Genomic DNA, 7,779 nt, shown 5'->3' with positions numbered 1-7,779 from the left:
TTTAGTCAAATTATGACATAAATTTCCTTTCACTCAAATTCTGTTCAGTACTTCCTCATTAGTTACGTCATGATCTTCCAGTCCAATCTTCAGCATTCTTCTGTAGCATCACATTTCAAAAACTTCTCTTCTTGTCGGAAGTGTTTATTGTCCACATTTCACTTACATACAACGCTGCACTCCAGGCAAATAGCTTCAGAAAAAGACTTACTAACACTTGAAAGTATTTGAAGTTAACAATTTTCTCTCCTTCAGGAAGGCTTTTCTCGCCGTTGCCAGTCTACATTTTGTACCCTCTCTACCTCGGCCAACATTAGTTATTTTACTGCACAAATAACAAAACTCACCTATACTTTTAGAGTCTCATTCCCTAATCTAATTCCGTTTTGCACTTTCTGTCATCTTCGTTTTTTAGATGTCTATATTCCCTTTTGCCTGCTTCATTTACTGTATGTTTATATTTTCTTCAAATTCTGGTTGTTTGATTCCTTTTTTTTGTCGTAGTAGACAAATTTTGCTTTTCTCTTGCTTCCTGTTAGAGAGGTATTACTTGAAAATTTTGCCTGTGACTCCGTAACATTCTACTTTACTTACAAGAGCATAGAGATTCACGCAGTGAAGCACATACATTCTTGGTGCATCGCCAAATAACCTTTTATCTTTAATTACATATTCCGCAAGCCACCAAACTGTGAATAGCGGAGTGTACCTTGCATCTCTGTTCTATGAGTCGTCTTCCCTACGGTCAACCTTACGTGCTCGTTCTCTTTCATATCGCTTTGCAACGTTACAATTAGATATTTAATCGAGGTGGCACAATTAATACTGTGTTCGGACATGGTATTTCCTACTCATCGCACCTAACAGAAATTCTGTCTAAGTCATGCCGTATCCTCATAAAATTGCACAACGATGACTCTTTTCTGCACACTACAGTGTCATCAGCAAAAAATTGCTCACCCTGTCGATGAGATTGTTTATTTATGTAGACAGCTAATGCGGTCGTGTCACACTTCTCCCGGGCGCTTCTGACGATACCCTTGTCTCTGATGAACAATCGGCGTTTGTACTGGGTTTCTTATGAGCCACTCATAAATATGAGAACCTATTCCGTATGCTCGGACATTAATTAACAATGTGTAATGAGGATATGTATCTAACGCTTTCCGGAGACCTATAAATATGTAACCTGCCTGTTGCCTTTCATTCATAGTTCGCAGGTTAACGTTCGATAAATCAGCGCTGATTTACGTACAAAACCTTTCCTGTCTCAAGAAAATTTATTATATTCGAACTTAAAATATGCTAAAGAATTCTGCAGTAAACCGACGTTAAGGATATAGGTTATTATATGAAACCTCAAAATGTGATTGCATTGTAAAGAGTAGAGAGGAGAACTTTCAATGGTTTGTTAGATAGTTGACGAAGACATAATGCTGGATAAATTTTGGTGGGGGAAGAATACTAATTTAATTTTATTGTACCGTGATATATTTTAATTTAGTGACAGGGGAAACTTTTGATGTTTCGCGGACAGCTGACAAAATGAAGACGTTGCATATATTTCCGTGAGGGGGAAACAGTTAATGTAATTGTGTTTGCACTGAAGCTAAAGGAGCTTGTTCTTCCGAAACTCGTAGTTCAATAAGTAGAACCATGTCACGTACCTGAATGCAATAATCCAGAATATTAGTCTGTGAAAATAGGCAACGATAGAAAGTGTAAATTCCCTTCCCAATTTCGAATCATGCAGAAATTCAAACTGTGATTTGGGAATTAGATTTTTTATGACCGAGAGATTAAGAAGGCAATTTTGCGTAATATTTCTAAAATATTGGAGAATGTTTTGACTAACAAGAGTATACGGATTTATAGTCTGCCATTTTCCACGTGTTACGCCGAAAGATATACTCCAAAAACTTGTCCCTACCTCAACATCGTGATCCAAAACATTACCTAGACTGCCATCATTTTACTATACATAGCTCTCATGTGTCAGCGTCTTACCTGTGGTTTCCTTTGCTCCAACTGACGGCTGGAAGATTTGAGTTAAACGCTCCGTCAATGTTCAGCTAACTCAGTACAAGATTTCAATGGAAATCGGTAACGGTGATGTTTGGAATCATCCTGGCCTTCATCTGAAGAGATAAATCGGCACGGGAAAACAAAATATATTTGCCCGGCTGGAAATTTCAACCCCGTGCTTTCCGAATACGAGTCCAGTACCGTAACTACTGCGCGCCCCTCTCTGTTTTTCGTCTACTGTCGGGTCCACCACCGTTTTCCATGTGCCTCAGATTCTAGTGCCGGAGACACTGAACGTCCAGCTATCTACAACATTCGTATGTAAATGATAATGTCACAAGATAATTAAACAGCTTTAAGGCATGTACCAACCGTAACTTGTATGGGCGCATGTGTAAACGTTTTCTTAAAACCTTCGACTCTGTCGCCTCTGGCAACCGAAGTTTAAGATTTGTTTGCTGAGCGGACTTCTTAGGACTACGACGGTAAAATGCTGTGGCTGGGTCAACATCATCTTCAGACACTTCTTACTTCACACAAACATCCGGCAGTTTCGAACTGATTATCCCATTGGTAGATGTTGGTCCCACATGGGGGATCACAATTAAACTTTAAACGAAACACATGTCGACTGAAACTGAAAATCCACTCTCAAAATACTGCAGAACACGAAATGCTTTACGCTCAGGAGTAGCCGTTCTGCATATGTGGCGCCGCCGGCCGGGGTGACCCAGCGGTTCTAGGCGCTACAGTCTGGAACCGCGCGACCGCTACGGTCGAAGGTTCGAATCCTGCCTCGGGCTTGGATGTGTGTGATGTCCTTAGGTTAGTTAAGTTTATGTAGTTCTAAGTTCTAGGTGACTGATGACGTCAGAGGTTAAGTCCCATAGTGCTCAGAGCCATTTGAACTTTTTTTTTATGTGGCGCTGCAAGCAGGAAAACAAAACAAAAAAAGCAGTACTCGCGCAACACTTACCCAAAACTGTTTCAGTTACCCTTTATTGTGATCTTTAACCAGATTAGATTAGATTAGATTAGATTAGATTACTTTTTTGTTCCATAGATCCGTGTTGAGGAGATCGTCGTGGATGTGGAACATGTCAATGCGGAATTTGTTGTTGGACATCTTGGAATATTCCCGCTTCAGCTCTTATGGTTTCAAGAAGTCCCGATTGGTGATGGTGTTTTACGTAGCCTTCTAAATAGCGTCTGTAACGTAGGTGCGGTCCAAACAAAGAGCTGTCATCGGGTTTCTTAAAGCCGGAACCCAGAGCATCGTAGATATTCGTAGACGTTTGCAGAATGTTTACAGAGACCTGGCACTGAACAAAAGCATGGTGAGTCGTTGTGCGAGGCGTCTGTCTTCATCGGAACAAGATCGCGCAAACCTGTCCCGACCACCTGCGTGATGACTGGACGCACACAGCTGTGATTCCTGCAGTGTTGGAACGTGCGGGAACTGAGCAGCCATAGCGTACGGATCTCCGTGCCGGCACGTTCACAGGAGCTCAGTCCGTCAGTTCACCTGATGATGGCGACATGTTTGATCGCCGAAATATTGTGCCCGTTGGACACTATAGACCGGCAGTACACCCGTGGATATTTTGATTATCAAATACGCCGGGAGAAACTCAAGAATCACAACGAAAGTATTATTTCCTCTAACATACCGCTCGCAAACTGACAACGAGCATAAATTAGAGACATTCAAACTTATTCAGAGGAGCTTCATTTTCTAGTTCGACGAAGGACGACAATGGATTTGTGCCTTTTGCCACATATCTTACGTTGATTGAGTGCAGACAAACAATATTTAGCGTGGAGGTCCCGAGTTGGGTGTATGCAGGACGTACTTCTAGCGATGCATTTCTATTTGATTCTTCAGCTATTACAAATTTGTGTATTTTTGATGAAGCAGACATTTACCCCAACAGTTACTACATTTGTAAACAAACAATTTTTTTGTGACGCCCGGGAGTACTTGGTTTCAGTTTTCATTTATATGGGCAAAACTGCTTCTTTAAAAAGAAAGGCATGACAGTCAGTCGTAGTTTGGATATATTCAAACCTTGTGTTTCTACACTAACTACTTAGCCTAATAAAAAGACAAAAAGTCCGCAGTTTAATCTACAAGCGTAGATCTTAATGAAAACAATGTGCCTTCAATACTAAATCAACATCTACATCTACATGATTACTCTGCAATTCACATTTAAGTGCTTGGCAGAGGGTTCATCGAACCACGATCATACTGTCTGTCTACCATTCCAATCCCGAACAGCGCGCGGGAATAACGAACACCTAAACCTTTCTGTTCGAGCTCTGATTTCTCTTATTTTATTTTGATGATCATTCCTGCCTATATAGGTTGGGCTCAACAAAATATTTTCGCATCCGGAAGAGAAAGTTGGTGATTGAAATTTTGTAAATAGATCTCGCCGCGACAAAAACGTCTTTGCTTTAATGACTTCCATCCCAACTCGCGTATCATATCTGCTACACTGTCTCCCCTATTACGTGATAATACGAAAGGGGCTGCCCTTTTTTGCACCCTCTCGACGTCCTCCGCCAATCCCACCCGTGAAATTTGTGTTCTATAACTGAAAATTATTTTCAGTTCACTTCAGCGTTTTAGTTTATTTTCTAGTGTTACTCAGTGGCCCATAATTTTCTATTGGCAGCTATCAATACGTAAAAAAAGTAATTCATTAGCAACGAATACACAGTGCCGGAAAAAAATAATACACCTCGAAAGACGAAGCCGATTTTGATCCGATGAGAGCATATGCCAGCTGGTGGAAAGCAGTTGTCCTGCTAATGGTTTCAACGCCTTCCGTCAATAGATAGCGTAGTGGCATGGCTCCCAGGGCGCATCCGTGTCCACGTTTGAACAGGGCCTGCTCACGGCCAGAAGGCTCGGTGTGGTGCAAATGCTTGAAGCAGGCAACCATACCACATAGAGGCGCTGGTGCCTCCTACAGCGAACTGAGCGAGTTTCAAATGGGTCAAAATGTGGCCTTCTGATTGACGCAATGGTTCTTTCGCGGAATTGCCACACAAGTTGGACATACTGCGTCAGTTGTGCAACGATGCTGGTGTGTCAGTGGTCACGTTGTAACACCTACAACGCCTCTCGGTGTTAATAAACCAAAATAGCTCCCAAATTAGCTCCCATGCCCTCGAAATACAAATTCAGAAAATGTCCCAAGCCCCTCCACAAGTAGTAATTTACGAAATAGAAATAAGAGACAAATAGAGGGAGATCTATAGTGTAATTATGTAATAGGCGTATTTAAACTGTTTTAGCATGTAATTATCTGAACTGTTTCTTATTTAAATTGTTTTGTTAATTAAATTGCATTGTGTATTATTGAGAAAGAGCGGGAAACCGCGCATAGATACATTTTGAGAAAGAGCGGGAAACAGCGCGCAGTAATACATCTGTAATGGTAGCAGGGATTGTCTGCACCAAAAACCATTGTTGGCGGCGAGACCGCACTTTTGTAGCATTGAGCGTTGGAAGCGAGCAGTTGCGAGTAAGATGTGAGACGAGGCAGTCGTAGCTAGCGAGACATGAGAGGAGGTCGCTGTAAGCGAGGTATGAATTAACACTTTGAAAGAAGCGGTGTGCTCGCCAGCCACTCGCTATATGTAGCGCAATGCTAGTTTTTAAGAATTTTTGTAAAGAACTATGCCCCTTGTAATTGTTTGTCAAGATCGTTCTCAGAATATAGTTATGTAATTTTGATGGAAAATTAGGTATGTAGCGCAACGCTACTTTTTAAGAATTTTTGTAAAGAACTATGCCCCTTGTAATTGTTTGTCAAGATCGTTCTCAGAATATAGTTATGTAATTTTGATGGAAAATTAGGTATGTAGCGCAACGCTACTTTTTAAGAATTTTTGTAAAGAACTATACCCCTTGTAATTGTTTGTCAAGATCGTTCTCAGAATATAGTTAACTTCTACCAGATTAAATGCATTAAGAATTTTCTATCCCAAAATCATTCACGTAAATGCTTTACGGAATTTATTGTTATCTTAAAAGAAAAGTCTAAACTGAGCTTCAGCTTTTATCAAATCTAAATTTAACTTCAACTTAAAGAATTCCAGTCACAAAGTATTATGAAACTCCACCAGCAGCTTATAATTATGTTAAAGAGAAGTAAGTATATTCATTCCACAGTTTGCTGTAGCAGTCAGATGGCGATCCAGTATAAATAATTAAAGGTAAGAATCAGTCTTAATAATTTCAGGTAACGACTGAGGGCCACGGCGACAACACATTTTATGTTTCGTCGTAATAATCAGCAGGTAGTCTTGACAGAGCAGCAGTTAAAAGATTTTAAGAGACGCAGCGTTCAGTCAGCAAGCAAACGTACATCCAATATTAGACGGGAAGGTTTCAATAGCAGAAAAATAATAGAAAAAGAAAAGAATTTTCATCATAAATTCTGGAAGCATAGGAGGGGGGGAAAACGGTAGAAATGGTTAAATTATTTGTTATTCTTATATATGAGAAAATCAGTCACAGAACGTAGGCCTTGAACACCAAAGATAACGTTTACTAAAGTATAAATAGACATACAATGGAATTATGATACTCCAGTCTCTATCCTCTAGTCTGTTCGAAGTCAATTAGGACGTACAGCTTTAGGAAGCAACAATAGGAGCTTTATTAAACCAGGGCGCGAGAATAAATCGCGACGAGATTGTTTTTTGGGAAGCATTAATTTCAGATCAGAATTAGAACTTTTGTCATATTAGAGAAACGGGGAGGTATCAATAATCTCTCTGACTTTAACGTTACTTCGTGCGAAGATTTAAATATTTTACGGAATTAATGATTTTTGGACAGATTCGGACTTTGTATTGTGATAGTGGAAAAGCTTTACTTCACGCGACTAGTTATCATAGTTCGTGACAGTTTATGGATATTAAACGGGGACAATCTTTTTATCGAAAGTGACAGAACATTGTTTAATATCATTGATATTGACGGGATTCCAGATTAGATACTTATTCAAAGAACCCCTTTGAATGCGATCGTGTGAATGAACTGATTTATTAATAATTATTGTTAAATAAAATAACGTGTTAATTTGAAACTGACAATTCGTCTTGAACTTTACTTCGATTTAGGATCATAAATAATTAGGTACGTGATTTTCACCAAGAATAAACTGCAGACCAGTAACTGAAACAAGTGAACGAGAATCTATTGAAAACACTAGTATTAATTTACTTATGGTTTTTTCCTTCATAACTGGGAAGACAATACGTGTAGTGACTCACTGGGGTTAATTTAAGAACTAGCCGGGATAAAACAAAACCCTTCAATACCAGTCAATGTATAGATAAATTAACATTCCTACTTTCATGCAAGATACGGAAGTCGGGATAGAGAAAAGGGTCGCTACAACGTGAACATCTTTACACCCACAGACAAGGTTCTGGACGTCAACACAGCACAGTGCTTTACCGGGACCGTCATGTTATAAGGGAATCAGTGGCAGATCGTACAGACAAGAGGACTTGTGAGCCCAGACGAGTCAACACGAACTGTTGCGAACCGGTTATGAGCAGTGGGATTACGGGAACGCACACCGCTAGCTCGTCTTCCAGTCAAGCCGCACCATCGACGAGCACAGCTCTGATGAAGCCGTCAGAGGATCACTTGGAAGACGAATGCCGTGGCTTCAGCGACGAAAGCAGATTCTAGCTGCACGCAAGTGATAGTCATTGACGAGTACA

The sequence above is a fragment of the Schistocerca gregaria genome, chromosome 2 (genome assembly GCF_023897955.1).
Source record: "Schistocerca gregaria isolate iqSchGreg1 chromosome 2, iqSchGreg1.2, whole genome shotgun sequence".
In the NCBI taxonomy this organism is placed as follows: domain Eukaryota; kingdom Metazoa; phylum Arthropoda; class Insecta; order Orthoptera; family Acrididae; genus Schistocerca; species Schistocerca gregaria.
Note: the sequence above shows the minus strand (reverse complement) of the source record.